Here is a 17,617-nt window from a genome sequence, read left to right as displayed (position 1 = left end):
TGATTGATTGATTGATTGATTGATTGATTGATTGATTGATTGATTGATTGATTGATTGATTGATTGATTGATTGATTGATTGATTGAGGTTTTAATCACTGGCAACGTAAACCCATGTTGTTCTGCATATAGTGGTACTAATCACGGGTACTGTAAATCCATAGTGATCCATCCCATGTGATACGAATTACAGACCGATAGTGTTCCTCACATAGTGGTACGAATTGCAAGTAAAGTCGACCCATGGTGTCCCTCGCGTGATGTTACTAATCACAGGTAATCTCATGGTTCAAGACTCATCATCCAATAGCAGCGCCTTTTAGTCGTCTCTTACGGCTCACAGAGAGAAGTAACACTTTCCAGCCCAATAATGTTCCTGAGTTAATTTCCTTTTAAGTAATTACAGGGTCACTCGAGGCTTTTATCTCTTCCCCTGTTGTTCCAAGTAGTACTCAAGGATCGCAAGAAATGACAGGATACAAATGTAGCATTCAGTTTGACACATGCTGGTAATATGAACAGACTTCTATGTAGGGTTCACGTGCAGTTACCAAGGAAAGGTCCGGCTCCGTGGCTAAATGGTTAGCATGCTTTGGTTCAAGTGGTCCCGGTTAGGTTCCCGGCCGAGTGGGATACTTTAACTATCATTAGTTTCCTATGCCTCGGGAATTGGGTGTTTCTGCTATCTTCAGCGTAGAATTCATGTTAGGTAGGGCCACAATCCTCACACATGCGCAGGTCACCTATAGGACGTCAAGTCGAAAGATCTGCACTAGGCCTCTCCGAGAGTCCACCTGTGGGTGGGTGTGATAGAATAACACCCACCGAGTCCCCTGCCTGTCGTAAGGGGTGACTAAAAGGTGCCCCAGAGGCTCTTTAATTGGGAACGTGGGTTAGCGACCATAAAACCCTTCCCTGAGTCATGGCATTGCTTCCACTTACTTGTGCCAGGCTCCTCACTTTCATAGGCGATCCGTCCTCCCATGGTCAACTATTGTTCTTTTCCGACCCCGACGGTATTAGGTTTACGAGACCTAGGGAGTCTTTCATTTTCATGCCTTCCTTTGGTCGTTACCTTCATATTCAGAATTGTCGGGCTCCTTCCTTTTTCTCTCTGATTAATAGATAATGTTCGAGCAGTTGTATTTCCTCTTAAAAGGATAATCACCACCACAACCTGGCCGGGGGCCACACGCCATTATTATCACCAAGAAAACCCTAGTGGATATGTAGGGGACGATAGACTTCTCAATTTCAACTCGAAGCAAAGGCTGGGATTGTACCTAAGATGTACAAGCAGGCCAGTACCTTTAACCATGTTAGACATGGCAATAAACTTTTGTGCTTTTGCAGCAAAACGTAAAGAATTTCACCTTGTTTTCTCGCACAGCAACAGCCCGAACTCTTACTGTCATGTCGGACCGTGAAAGCATCAATCAAAATATTCAACAATCATACTCCATAAAAAAAAATCTATTACACTCCTCAGTCTTCCGAAACTAATTTTGAGTAATACATTCATAAACTACCTGAAAAAGAACTTAATTGAAATAGAATTACACGTTTCGTTCTTGAAAGGACATCATCAGGTTCTATCAAACCACACTCAAATATTTAGAAATGTATAAACATTTTTTGCCATTCTATGCTTGGATGGAGGCAAAAAAGATCAAAAGGGATAAGTTGCAAATTTCAGGTTCATAAATATTTAAACAGAAATAAACGTAAATGTTTACACATTTCTAAATATTTGAATGTGATATGATAGAACCTGATGATGCTTTATAAAAACGAAACATGTCATTCTATTTTAAATAAATTGTTCGTTTTTCAAGTTACCATATGTTTTCTCTTTCAGACAGCTTATAAATTTATTACTCAAAATTAGTTTCGCCAGACTGAAGAGACTAACAGTTATAAATTATGCGAGTCGAAACTGAAAAGGGATGGCTTCAAATATCACCCCCAAAAAATCCTGTTCCAATCAATTTGTATTATCTGCTTACGTGATTTCTAGCTCTACTCAGCATTGCCAACTATTGCGAGCAGAAAGTCGCTAAAATCGCAATGAAATGCCGTGAAATCAATAGCATGCCCTAAACTAACTTAATTTAATAGACGTATTCTTATGATATGACCTAGTGTTTACAGTGCACTATGTCTTCTGGTATGGGCTAGAGCAATTTTGTTACTTTCATAGATCTGTCTCTGTCTTATCCTAGGCTTTGACAATATGAAAGTGACTGAGGTATGGGCGATGCTAGTAATGCCAATCCTTATGCAGCCAGTCCCTGCTATGAATGGTGTGAAAATGTCGTTCATTGGGTCGGTTGGTGTATGCATTTCAGTGGGCTTGGCAGACTGATATGTAATAGCAACTCTGGCTCGGTGAGGAAAGCAACGGGAAACTACCTCACTCCTCATGTCCCTAGTACGCCTCTTCAGTGATACCTAGGCCACCTATGACAGCTGATGGCAGAGGAGGATCCCACCAGCGGCATCGCTGACGGACTGAACACTACATACTGGTGCTGATGATTGTTTCAAGACGATGTACGACTTGGAAACCATTCTCCATTAACACAAATCAGAAGGAAAATCTAACAAGTCCGACATTTTGGAGGATGAAGGTATCGGCCGAAGAAAGACAAGGGCCACGAAGGGCGTAAAAACGAAAAACTCCCTATGCCTCGCTAACATGATACTATCGGGGTAGGAAGAGAACAAGAATTAACCAAGCGAGGTCGGATAGGAAAATGAATACAAGTAATGTGAAATGAAAAATAAAACTAGGCTACTTACTATTACAGTGCATCTTACAGGGGCCGTGCAGAGAACTAGAATGTGAAGCGAGTCATAGGAAAATATACGCCTGGGACCCTTGAAAGCGAATACCCTGCGTAAACGGTTAGTCCCATGAAATAATGGAGTTAGTGCCCGGCTCCATGGATAAATGGTTAGGGTGCTGGCTTTAGGTCACAGCGGATCCGGGTTCGATTCCCGGCAGGTTCGAGAATTTTAACCCTAATTGGTTATTTTCTCTAGCACGGGGGCTGGGTTTATATGTCATCTCCATCGACATTTCATCTTCATCATCATTATTTCATCCTCATCATGACGCGCAGGTCACCTACGATCGTCAAATAAAAAGACCTGCACCTGGCGAGCCCAATTTGTCCTCGGACACTCCCGGCGCTAAAAAGCCATACTCTATTTCATTTTTTTTCATGGAGTCAGTGGACGTAACATTCGATTTCCCAGAAATAAGTTTTTAAGCATTTTAAGCATTGTAACAGTATTCCAGAACACCAAGCGAGTTGGCCGTGCGGTTAGGGGCGCGCAGCTGTGACGTTGCATTCGGGAGACAGTAAGTTTAACCCAACTGTCGGCAATCCTGAAGATGGTTTTCCGCGGTTTTCCATTTTACATCAGGCAAGTGCTGGGATTGTACCTTAATTAAGGCTACGGCCGCTTCCTTCCAACTCCTATCCCATCGTCGCCAGAAGACCTATCTGTGTCGGTGCGACGTAACGCAACTTGTGAAACAAAACGTATTACAGAAAACTATGCTTTTCTGTGTTTCACTATTACACTATCCTTAAAGCGGGCCATGTAGCGAAAGAAAATATGAATAAAGGCAGAGGGAAACGTACGCCTTGGACCCTTACAATTGAATAAGCTGTCTGAAAGGTTAATCCTATTAAACATTGTAGCAGAGCAAATATACTTACAATTCTATTTTCCAGAAAAGAGATACACCTAGAATGAAGTGAAAATCCGCCAAATATTTTTTTGACAAAGCGAAATGTTTATGTCCTACACTTTGATTTTATTTTTTAGCTAGTGGCTTTACGTTGCACCGACGCAGATAGGTTTTATGGCGACGATAACCATCCGTGTAAACGACGACTGAACCTTCATACCGGCCAACAACGGACAGGAAGAGCCTCCGATAAATCGAAGGGTCCGTGTTTTCCTTCTGACCAGTGTGCAGATCCAGGATTGTTTCAGGTCGTCGTATTATCCACGGAGCTACCCGCTTGGTTGTGTGACAAGGCAGGGAACCGATGGTACATCAAACTATCTGATTATGATGATGCTTGTTGTTTAAAGGGGCCTGACATCAAGGTCATCGGCCCCTAGTGACAAAAAATGAGACAAAATGTAACGACAATTTAAAAGTCCAAAATCCTCCACTGACCAGAATACAAAACGTGGGGACAAGAATGAATGGTTGGATATGAACTTAAAACAGTGTATCTGAACCGCAATGCCCAACATACCCGGAAAATAGCGTTAAACAATAGTATTACTGACCAAGGGACTTCTAAAGCACAATACCGAATGGATGATTCTTTTAGCCTAAAGGGGTCAAAAATCCAAGTCATTGGCTCCTCATAATGGGACTTATCGCTACGACAGCAGAACCATGGTATTTGTCATGTTGCGGTACGAATCAAAATTAGCGCAGACTCGCGGCATTCCACACATTATGGTACTACTCACAGGTAATGAAATTCGCACATGGAATAGAGACCTATGGTGTTTCGCACATTGCGGTGCCATTTTCAGGCAATGCAATCCTATGGTGTTCATCACATAAGTGTACTCACCACAGGGACTCGTACTATCCCGTGGTGTTCCTCACGTAGTGGGTACTAATCATAGGCAAGCCAGAACCATGATGTCGCTCCGAAAGTGGTACTAACCACAGGTACTGTAGAAGCCGGCAACACACTCCGTTGCTACTAATCACAAATCTGTTTGGTACCTAACATACTGGTGCTACGCGCATGTAAAAGCAACCCACGGTGCTCCCCGCGTGGTGGTACTAATCACAAGTAGTTTCGTGGTTCTAATACAATTTCCCTAGGTTGCCCCTTTTAGTCGCCTCTTACGACAGGCAGGGGATACCGTGGGTGTATTGTTCGTTTGCGCACTCCCACACACAGGAGGTTGTGTGTTTGGTCCGCGAGAGGAATTTTATTTTCCTCAAGTCCGCCGGCAAGCGGTTAGGACCCCCTATCCGCCACCTGGGGCACGCCACGTGGGGGTATCACCTCTCCCCCTGCTACGCCAGCGTAGTAGGTTCGTGGCTTCAAAGGAACGGACCTTTATTCTTATTTCTCCTTTGATTAGCGTTGAGAGGATGCTTGCTCAGTTGTACTTCAATTGCAACTTATGAATTTCAACATGATCTTATTTATTTAATTTTTACATTTAAACATCAGGTTCCATCAGCATCAAAGAAAAATACTTTATAAGGACGGAAGTTCGCAGAGATTGCGTCTTCCAGTAGCTTTCAACTGTCAGTCAGCCTGGAATCTGTTCTTCATGTGTGTTCGTCTCCTCAACGGATTTTTGACAAATTTTTAATCCAAGACCGACCGACCGACCGACCAACCAACCAACCAACCAACCAACCAACCTACCAACCACACCGGTTTTATAGATTAATATGACCATTTATTTTAACTTGTACAAAATATATTTTAATGTATTTTTAACGTGTCACTGCCATGTAATTAAAAAGTATTTGAATCTACCTGAAGATGGACACAAGAAGACCAAAACATGTTCTAGTTTACGCATGATAATTTAATTATTGAACAGTGGATATTAATAGGTAGAACCTTCATAATAATTTTCTTAAGAATTATTAACACTTAACGGACACCATAGAACAAATAATATCGTGGAATCATATGATAACACATTTTATAGGATCTCTGTACATCATGTCACTATTTGGAGGTTTATTTTGAATGCCAGAGAAGAACGAAATTTCCTCATAAAACAATGTTAACATTTTAACACACGCCGGAGTGTCGGAATTCTCGTCTGTAGGTCGTTAATCTAATCTAGTTTGTCGTGACCACGCTGAATGTTTCTGGGTATAAAAATCCACGAAATTCACATCCGGCATCACGTCATAAGCTCGGGTAGCGTGTCCGGTAGCAATCTGAGTGCAGCTAGTGTACGTGAGTGGTATGCAATTCCAAGTGTTATGTATTACAGTAATGGGCCTGTCAGCTATCTATCAGCATCTAATGGGATACTGCTGCACTCCATTACAAAATGTAAACCATATGAGAAGGATTTGCGGAGGGCAAAAGGCCTTCTTCAGACCACTCCCACTGCGGTTCACAGACCACCTGGTACATCTCATTCACCGTATCGTGAACGGTTATCAACTGGAATCTGCTGCAATTAGGGACGCCATTCTGTGCAGAGGAACGATTTCTTAAATGTCCTTGACCGAAAGGTCTACTGAAATATTCGTGTTAAATTTCTAGCGTTCTTCTTCCTCTTCTATTCCAGAAAGTTTTCCACCATAGATTTGGAACACGTATGAAATGCGCTAACTCTTGGCGGGCACCATAGAAGGAATAATATCGTGGAACCATATGATAACAAATGTTACAGGATCTCTGTTCATCATGTCACTATTTGGAAGATTTTTTTGCATGCCATACAAGAACGAAATGATAATGCATATCTGGTGCACCAAATTCAAGCAGTGCATAGAAATATTATGCCCCCCTTTAAATAAAAATTACAGCGAATAGAGAGCTAGGGGATATAATGAATAGAAAAGAAAAAATGATATCGAATTATACCTTCGTGAAATATCATACAAGTTAGAAGTGCACATGGAGCCATACAGAGGTGGCATAAATAATGACATAGCTAGTTGGCAGTGCGGTCCGGGTCGCGCAGCTCCGAGCTTGCATTCGGGAGATGGTGGGTTCGGGCCCACTGTCGGCAACCCTGAAGATGGTTTTGCTTGGTTTCCCATTTTCACGCGAGGCTTTCGATGTGCTATTGCGACGTTGAACAAGTAGGAAAATACAGCATTTTTTTACAGTTCACTTTACGTCGGACCGACGCAGATAGGTCTTATGGCAACGATGGGGTAGGAAAGAGCTAGGAGTGGGAAGGACACGGCCGTGGTCTTAAGTAAGGTACAGCCCCAGCATTTGCCTTGTATGAAAATGAGAAACTACGGAAAACCATCTTCTGGACTTCCAACCCACTATCTCTCGAATGTAAGCTCGCATATGTGCACCCCTAACCGCACGGCTAACTCACCCTGTAATAAATAAATAAATAACGTAAGATTATTTTAGGACATTGTCTGAAATTGGACGTTTATAAAATAACATTTTTGGACATACAATTAGGTAAACATTTTGCCTGTAGACATTTAAATAGAGTGGATGTTGATATAGGGTGAAGCGAAATTCGCGCACTCGGGCGTCGCAGTGGGACTCCGCACATGCCAGCAATAAAAAAATGTCTCACACAAAAGTTCACCCTGCGAGTATATCGTGCAGAAAAAGAACGTTGAAGAGTGGCAATGTGGCAACACTGTAACCACATGTAGGGTAACCACCTCTGTCAGCACAAACTGGTCGTGCTGTAAGTTGGTGCAACGGATCGAGTTTTGGGTTAGCATGCAGGAGGTCGAAGGTTCGATCCTGGGTTGAGGCGCACTTTTTTATTTGCTATTTTCCGTAGGACATTACATACTGTAATACAGTAAGACACCGTTTTTTAGGTCACGTGTACCCTACATTTACAAAATTTAATAACGCTGAACACGTTGTAACGCATCTAGTAGATGAAGTGTTGCGAATAAATTCACGCCCACAATGTGGAAAGGGCGTCTTTCAAAGCTGACCAATGAAAACGAATGTTCGTTCATTTCTAGGATCGTAGTATGTAAGTGCAAAAGGTTTCTAGAGGACGCGCTGCAAACTTTGTTGACAATTAAGATGCCAGGACTACATTTACGAGTCCGCCTCTGTGGTGTAGTGGTTAGTGTGATTAGCTGCTAGCCCCAGAGGTCCGGGTTCGATTCCCGGCTCTGCCACGAAATTTGAAAAGTGGTATGAGGGCTGGAACGGGCTCCACTCAGCCTCGGGAGGTCAACTGAGTAGAGCGGGGTTCGATTCCTTCCTCAACCATCCTGGAAGTGGTTTTCCGTGGTTTCCCACTTCTCCTCCGGGCGAATGCCGGGATGGTACCTAACATAAGGCCACGGCCGCTTCCTTCCCTCTTCCTTGTCTATCCCTTCCAAACTTCCCATCCCCCCACAAGGCCCCTGTTCAGTATAGCAGGTGAGACAGCCTGGACGAGGTACTGGTCATCCTCCCCAGTTGTATCCCCGACCCAGAGTCTGAAGCTCCAGGACACTGCCCTTGAGGCGGTGGAGGTGGGATCCCTCGCAGAGTCCGAGGGAAAAACCGACCCTGGGGTGTAAGCAGATTACGAACGAACTACATTTAGGAAATAAAAAACCTACGCCTCAAACCAGGATCGACACCATCGAGCTCCTGCATGCTAACCCAAAACTCTATCTACTGCACCAACTGTACAGCACGACTAATATTTGCTGACAGAGGTAGTTACCCTACATGTGGTTACAGTGTTGCCAGATTGCCACTCTTCAACGTCCTTTTTCTCCCGGATATACTCTCAGGACGAACTTTTTTTGAGAGAATTTTTTTTTTTGCTGGCATGTGAGGAGTCGCGCTGTATACCATGCACATTTCCGTTTGTGGAGTTCCCCAGTGAACATGTTTACCTCCATCCAATAAATACTATAAAAAACTAAATTTCAGTAATACGGTACATAATCACAGCTACTGATTATATCAGCGGCCTAGGTGCTGCTTTCCCATCTCCGGAAGGCTGAGATTTGAATACCAGTAGATCCTGGGTTGCAATTTTCATCTCAAAAATCACGTGACCTCATGAAAGGCATTCAATTAAAATGAAAACTTGCCTGGGTGGTTCCACCAACCCCAGAAATACCTGCGATAAGGTGAAGAAAGCTGTTAATACTAACAGCCAGCACTCATATTCCAGTATTTAACACCTTATTTTATCTCAATACGATTAAATATATATCCATCAGAAGCCAACGGATGTGAACAGAATACAGTGAGATACCTAAGCCCCCTTCCGTCCAACACTCTCCTCGCCAGAGACACGTGATTCTGTTCATCTCTCTCCTCTTCCGCATTACGGGTACGTAATTTCCGTGCGCGTAAGCAGTCTTTCCCAACAAAGTGATTTTTGAACGATTTTTCACTTTATTTCACAACTGCTTTCGTGTCTTGGGACACATATTACCACTTTGATCCGAATGGTCCTAGTTTTTACATTTTTTATATTTTTTTACAATTTGCTTGATGTCGTACCGACACAGGTAGGTCTTACGGCGACCATGGGGCAGGAAAGGGCTAGGAGTAGGAAGGAAGCGGCCGTGCCCTTAATTAAGGTGCCTGGTGTGAAAATAGGAAACCACGTAAAACCGTATTCAGGGCTGCCGGCAATAGGGTTCGAACCCACTATCCCCCGAATGTAAGTTCACAGCTGTGCGCCCCTAACCGCACGGCCAACTCACCGGTAACTAACAAACTGTCAAAAACCACGATTAAACTATTATTTTTAGCTCATGGTAAGGAAATTATGTACACTATAACAAAACAACATTCATTCACTTCAGGTATTAGTATTATCGGTTATCACATCTGAATGTCCAATAACTTTTGAATTTACTGAAGTGTTTCCGCTGTTGGTGATAGGAAGTCTTCCAATCTACTGGATAAGCCCGTAGTTGGCACTCGCTTACAATGTGGGGAATGGTCTGGCGAGGGGCTCCACAATCACATTCTGGAGATGGTACAAAGTTCCACTTGTAGAGAGAATCCCTGGACCTTCTATGACCTGTCCTGATCGTGTTCAGTCTGGATCAGACTGATTAAACTATAATTTATTGCTACAGTACCTGTTCTCTGAACATTATTTTGGATGTGAGACAAAATTAGGCTTCTGAGACATTCCCTGGACTTTAACAAAGTAATGTAGTCCAGGCTACCTCTTCCTTACCTACAATTAATTTTCTCCGTTTTCACCTTCTGAGTTGTTGTTGTCTTGTATGTTGGGTATTCAGCCCGAAGGCTGGATTGATCCTCTATAGTTCCACCGACAACTGCCATAGATAGCCTAGATGTCACTGAAAAGCCATACTAGGGAAATGAGGAGTGAGGTAGTTCCTTAAGGTATAGTTTCAGATCATAAACCTTCAAACGTTGACTGAATGAAAACGTTTCTTGTTACATTACTTAACTTACTTGTAAAAGACAGCAGGAGAGAGGGTGATATTACGAGTTTCAATTAGTAATCTTGAGTGCAATAATCTATACTGCTGCAAGGGAACTCGTATTGTTACAGTCAATTAACAGTCACTTACAGTTAGACGGTACACATCAAATACTTCTTTCGAGATAATGCACAAATAATCCCCGTTATCAATGGACTTAGTTTCTAAGTCTGTGGAATGACGTCCGCTTAATGTTCGCATTCTTTACGCTCTGTGTATCTAAAACGACGTCTTCATATGGTGCTTGGTAATTAAATTGTTATCGTAATAATAATTTAGGTTCATTTAGTCGACGAAGGTGCAGAGATTCAGCTGCCACGGCACCTTAACAATCTCCAAAGAGTCTGTCAGTTTCCTTATCTTCGTTCAAAAATCGAGGATAAAAGTAGCCGCGAAAGAAAAAAAACAAACGTCGCATCATTCTAGGACGTACAGCTATGGCAAAATTAAAGAAGATCTGGCAAGATAGAGCAATATCTATGAATACGAAATAAAGATTAGTCCATTCGCTTGTGTTCTCGATCTTCCTGTATGGATGCGAAACTTGGACCATAAAAGTTAAAGACAGGAACCGAATCAACGCCTTTGAAATGTGGTGTCGGAGAAGGATGTTGCGAATAACGTGGACAGCCAGGCGAACAAATGATTCTGTCATCCGGGAAATTGGAATACAAGAAAGTTTATGCCAAGTTCTGTACCAGAGAGTCCTGCAACTCTTTGGTCACATTATGAGAAGAGAGGATGACAACCTGGAAAAATTAATTGTGCAAGGAAAAGTTTTCGGCACAAGGACACGAGGAGGGGTCGCAAAAAGATGGGTTGATCAAGTAAGAGAGATCATGGAGAGTTACTGTCCGGAAAACGCAAGTACGTACAGAATGGTATCAGCTTAAGAAAGAAACAACAAAGTCCTTGCGTCACGATATTCAGTCATGAGTGGAACGACTGGGGAGAGAGTCAACGAACCACTTCAGGCAATCGTAATTGCAGAGAAACTGGATTAGCACTCGGTTTACTCGAATGCAAATTATCTTGATGAATTAGAGGTAGCAAGCCAGATTTATGATTCCAGGCGACTTAGTTGAGCTTATCGAAATTTTATTAAGTATCTCGTATCTCCTCACCTTCTCTGAGCGATAAGTGGGATTTAACCATAATCTTTATTTAGCTTATTTCGGTTCCATTTTTGGGGGCACTTTCGCTTCTTTTAAGGATTTGACAGGTTATTTATTCTCTTTTTTTTTTGCTAGTTGCTTTACGTCGCACCGACACAGATAGGTTATATGGCGACGATGGGACAGAAAACGGCTAGGATTGGGAAAGAAGCGCCCGTGGCCTTAATTAAAGTACAGCCCCAGCATTTGCCTGGTGTGAAAATGGGAAATCACGGAAAACCATTTTCAGGGATGCCAACAGTGGGGTATTTATTCTCTCACTTTGGTAATGGTTACTAGAGAGGTATTGTAGAGCGTTTAAAATAAATTTTAATTTTTCCTAATGTGTTTTGAGTTGTTGTTTTTTACTGAGTTGAAACAGGGTTGTTACAGCACATTGCATACAGTGGTTGTATGGCTCAGACGGTTGAGGCGCTGGCATTCTGACCCCAACTTGGCGGCCCCAGGGGCTCTGAACGTTGGAGCGTGGGTTGGCGACCACGGGACCCTTAGCTGAGTAATGGCATTGCTTCCACTTACTTGTACCAGGCTCCTCACTTTCATCTATCCTATCCGACCTCCCTTGGTCAACTCTTGTTTTTTCCGACCACGACGCTATTAGGTTTGCGAAGGCCAGGGAGTCTTTCATTTTCACACTCTTCGCGGCCCTTGACTTCCTTTGGCCGATAACTTCATTTTTCGAAGTGTCGGACCCCTTCCTTTTTCCTCTCTGGTTAGTGTTATATAGAGGATGGTTGACTAGTTGTACTTCCTCTTAAAACAATAATCACCACCACCACCTCAACTTGGCATGTTCGATCCTGGCTCAGTCCGGTGGTATTTGAATGTGCTCAAATGCGTCACCCTCGTGTCGGTAGATTTACTGACTCGTAAAAGAACTCCTGCGGGGCTAAATTCCGGCACCTCGGCGTCTCCAAAAACCTTAAAAATAGTTCATGGAACGTAAAGTCAATAACATAATTTTTATGGGAAGCAACGTGTGCCTGGTATATGAACGTTAGATGGTTGGTCATACTGATAAATAATTTGAAAAAAAAAAGAATAATTCGATATCTTGTCATTTTATTAGCTGCTGAAGTTACCCAATCAAATCGCTTGGCGGGTGAGTTCAAATGGACTTTGTGAAATGATGTTGCTAAATCTTCACGTGACTTAACACGGGCTTGAGAGTCCCAATCGAAGGAGGTTTGCGTTGCAATGCGAGTCCAAATCCACTGTACGCACGCCAGATGGCTGCTTAAGAAAATGACATCATTACCTAACAAAGCAGTTTAGCAGATGCTACGCCAATATTTGCTGTGTGCAATCTGGAAAACAAAGCATTATTAAAGTGATAAACTGTTTGAATTCAACGGAATATTTTTGTGACAAGAAAGAAGAAAATCATTTCGATTTCAATCATCACAAAAATCGCCAAAATGACCAAAATATCGTTTTTTATCTCCAGAGTGTCGCGTTAAGACGGGAATAACTTTGTGACAAGAAAGAAGAAAGTCAATCATTTCAATTTCAATCATCACAAAAATCGCCAAAATGACCAAAATATCTATGTTTATCTCCAGAGTGTCGCGTTAAGACGGGAATAACTTTGTGACAAGACAGGAGAAACTCAATCATTTCAATTTCAATCACCACAAAAATCGCCAAAATGACCAAAATATCTATGTTTATCTCCAGAGTGTCGCGTTAAGACGGGAATAACTTTGTGACAAGACAGGAGAAACTCAATCATTTCAATTTCAATCATCACAAAAATCGCCAAAATGACCAAAATATCGATTTTTATCACCAGAGTGTCGCGTTAAGACGGGAACAACTTAGTGACAACAAAGAAGAAAGTCAATCATTTCAATTTCAATCATCACATCCCTTCCCTGGCGAAGTGTTTTCTTCGACTGGTGCTCTGAAGCCGGTCTTAATTCACATACAGATTTAGCAAAACCGCGTCGCAAACCCCATTTGAATTCGCTCGTTTAGCGATCCCTTCAGCAGCTGATAAAATGGCACCGGCACCAGATATCTGATTATTTTGTTCAAATTATTCATCAGTATGACCAACCCTCTAATGTTCATATACCCGGTTCACTTTGTTTCCGACCACCCTGTAGTTGTTTAACGTCGCACTAACACATCGAAAATATTAGGTGACATGAGGATAGGAAAGGGTGAGGAGTGGGAAGGAAGCGGCGTTGCCTTAATTGAGGAACAGTCCAAGCCATTGCCTGGTGCAAAATTGGTGAACAATGGAAAAGCATCTTCACGGTTGCCGTCGATGGGGATCGAACCAACTATCTCGCAAATTCAATGTAAATAATAATTTTATACAGAATGGATCACAACAGGTTATCGAGACAGATCTTCAAATATATTTGGAACAAGAAATCAACACCAACCTGAATTCCTGAATTCAAGAAAGATTTGGAAAGGAACAACATACGGGAAGAAGAAGCAACAGAGAGAGATTTTTAGAAGGAAAGTGTTAAGAATGGAAGGATTCCAAGGTCGGGAGGAAACGAATACAGGCTGAAAATGGTTCGATGAGAGGGAAAGGAGACGTAGTGAGCAGATGAATGTGTATTGAAGAAGAAAGAAGGAGCAACAAAGGTTGACGCATTGAAATTGTCTCGTGGTCCCTGGAAGACCCCAACGGAGAAATAATAATAATAATAATAATAATAATAATAATAATAATAATAACAATAATAATAATAATAATTTTTAAGTGCTATTTGTTCGGGGCGTCGACCCATGTGGATCTTTTCCCTCTACTGGCACCATATTGTATGAACCTGCGTGTAATTGGAATAGCGGTAGTGTGGAAAGTTGTGTGTGAGGAAAGGGAGATTAAGGACGTCACAAACACTTAGTCCCCAAGCCAGGGATATTAATCATTACAATTAAAAACCCTGATCCGGCCGGGAATCGACCCCCGGGCCGCCGGGTGACAGGAGGACGCGTTTCCCCCTACATCGTGGGGCCTGAATAATAATAATAATAATAATAATAATAATAATAATAATAATAATAATAATAATAATAATAATAATAATAATAATAATAATAATAATATTTTTACATCTATTCAATTGCTATAGATCTGAACGAACGTTGGGATGCCGGGAATTTATCCTGTAAGAGTTATTCTACATGTTGGAAGCCAACGGCATGGAGCTGTTGTATTTAAACACTCAAATGTTGTGATGGAGCTCATTATGTTTGGAACAGTGGTCAACGGGTAACCGAATGCGTCACGAAAGTTGACAAGCTCAGGGTGAGATCCTGGTAAATATTAGACTGTGTATCACACTTAAAGTGTGTTACAAGAAGATTAACGAACTATTGCTGCGTCTTACTGATAGATACAGGTTCGTAGAGTAATACTAAACACTCTACGATGGCCAGTTTAAAGAGTATTGGTCACCCTACAGCGCTGATCTCCGCCTTCTTCCCAACCCCTTATTAACTCGTACACTGAGGACGTTCCTTCAAAGACGGGAAGAGTAATGAAGGGTTGAAAAATAAAAGAGTGCATCTAGAACGGCAAATCTAACATCATCGTAAAATAACGATAGTTCATCATCGTAAATTTGTCCGACTCGTTGGCTAAATGGTCAGCGTACTGGCCTTCGGTTCAGAGAGTCCCGAGTTCGATTCCCGGCCGGGTCTGGGATTTTTACCTTCCTTGGTCAATTCCAATGGCTGGGTGTCTGTGTTGATCCCAACATCCCTGCAACTCACACGTCACACACAACACTATCCTCCACCACAATAACACGCAGTTACCTAGACATGACGGACACTGCCCACCCTCATCGGAGGGTCTGCCATACAAGGGCTGCACTCGGATAGAAATATCCACACGAAATTAATAACAAAATCGGAAATTTGAGAGAAAAATGAGTCCAAGACGAGAAAGTGGAAATAATTTTAGAGTTGGACGGGGATCCAGGATCTCCGCAGTAATGAGCCACAGGAAGGTATTCTTTATATCCCCAATTAACCTCCTTTGATACTCAGCAATTCCTTGTTCCTCAAACAGATCCACTGGCAAAGTCACGGTCGTCGAGTTCCTAATCAAGAAAATTGACAATTAGAATGCCGAAAAATGCGCATTTTTAACAAGATCTTATTCTCTTATTAAAATGAAATATCATTAACTATCTAACTTGAATTGCTTCACGTTAGATGGATTGAATCGTGCAGTCGTTATGCAAATGCATAAATAGATTCCAAACTGTAAAATCAGCCAGGCACTTCACGTATGCTAAAACAACGAAGAGAGAGGGCCTTAGCCGCACAAAGATACCTGAGACTTAATATCCACAGACCAAGCCACATACTTTTTGTTTCGGTGATGAATCTGCTGTCGCGGCCCTTTATTTACATGGGGCATTTGTATCGAGCGGGTAATATTTCATCTGATATTTATTCTCCCAGACTGTGGTAATGATTACTTAAGAGAGGCATTGTAGCGCGTTTAAAATAGACTTTAACAAATGATTCTTAATGTGTGTGTGGTACTGAGTTAGAACAGAGTTGTTACGGCATATAATGAACTGACGAGGGACTTCAATGCATGGTTACCAGAGGAAACATCTTCTGTCAAGTATTCAGAATTTTGTGTTGTATTTACGCTCATATTAATCAACCCTGAAGTTTATAAAGGAATAGGAAGGACGAAGATCAGACTACAGTTACATCCTGGTATATTGTGGTCATCATACGCTATGTACAAACACACACAAAGAATTCTGCCCTTACTGTGCTGTTTAATCTCTTGTTGAAGTCTTTTCAGATCAATAATACTATTACTACAAAGAGTATTTCTAAAAGATTTAGCACATTATTCCTATGTCCGGCTCCCTAGCTCAATAGTTAGCATGCTGGCCTTCGGTACAAGGAGTCCCCTGTTCCATTCCCGGCTAGGTCAGGGATTTTAAACTTAATTATCCGGGGACTGGGTGTGTGTGTGTGTGTGTGTGTGTGTGTGTGTGTGTGTGTGTGTGTGTGTGTGTGTGTCATATTCAGTATTATAATTCATCAGAGGTACGTCTCCATTCACACAGAAGCTCAGGTCGAATATCAGGTGTCATATCGAAAGAACTGCACCAGGCAATTATTATTATTATTATTATTATTATTATTATTATTATTATTATTATTATTATTATTATTATTATTATTATTATTATTATAACTCACGCTAAAGCCATGTCACATCATGCAAATTTATCTAGTAGGGTTAGGAGATAGCTGGTAACGCAAGGGTAGGTCAGTAAGTGGTCGGTTCAAAACCGATATTTTCACAAGTTATGGTCCGTACTGGATATGCTACACTTAAAACTCCATGAGTTAAATATTATTTTGTTTTAAATTACACTCCTTTTCACTTTAAATTTTGAGAGGCGAAGAATTCGTCAAGAGGAAGTACTGAACGAAAGAGGGGATGGAGAAATGTGGTTGAGAGAAATCTTAGTTAAAGATATTCAGTGCCGGTTTTAAACATTGTAAGTGTAATAAAACTACTACTACTACTACTACTACTAGTACTATAATAATAATAATAATAATAATAATAATAATAATAATAATAATAATAATAATAATAATAATAATAATAATAATAATAATAATAATAATAATAATAATAATAATAATTGTACCGGACGGTACACCTCCACGCCGCTAATTTAAAATTTGCGCCAGTTGAAACTCCTCTGCTGGAGGAAGTCTGAACTTTATCGACGGCATTAATTTTTAAGTTTCTCAGAAGATGTCGCTACTTGGAAATTTTGGAGTTTTTGAACTGTGCCACTTTTGATGTATTTTTGTTTTACCGGTAGTAAGAAGTGTGAACTTTCTCTTCTAGAGGACACTACTGAAAAACTACAATGGTGCACCCTAGTGCGATGTGAAAGAACTGTTTTTTGGAGAAATTTTTATTTCAAAAGTTTGTTTCTTGTTAAATTTCTTTCTGTTATTGTTTAAGTTGGTTGTATATCCCTCTCTTTCCCCTTGTTTTGTATTTAGCCAATCCCGAATTTCTTTAATTAATTTCTGACCAATCTGATGTATCTTCCCCCAACTTGAATATGCTGCTTATCCCTAACCAATAAAGTGATTGTGGGCGGGTGTTTTCTTCCCTGAAACGCCTCGAACTTTCCGCGAGAGTATATAAACTGCTGATTTTAGGGTCTCGGGGCCACTTCTGTTCCATCTTTTAGTGTGTAAAGTACATAGCAGGGGGCGGGAAGCGCCTCTTTCTTCG

The sequence above is a fragment of the Anabrus simplex genome, chromosome 11 (assembly GCF_040414725.1).
Source record: "Anabrus simplex isolate iqAnaSimp1 chromosome 11, ASM4041472v1, whole genome shotgun sequence".
Taxonomy (NCBI): domain Eukaryota; kingdom Metazoa; phylum Arthropoda; class Insecta; order Orthoptera; family Tettigoniidae; genus Anabrus; species Anabrus simplex.
This window is presented reverse-complemented; position numbering follows the sequence as displayed.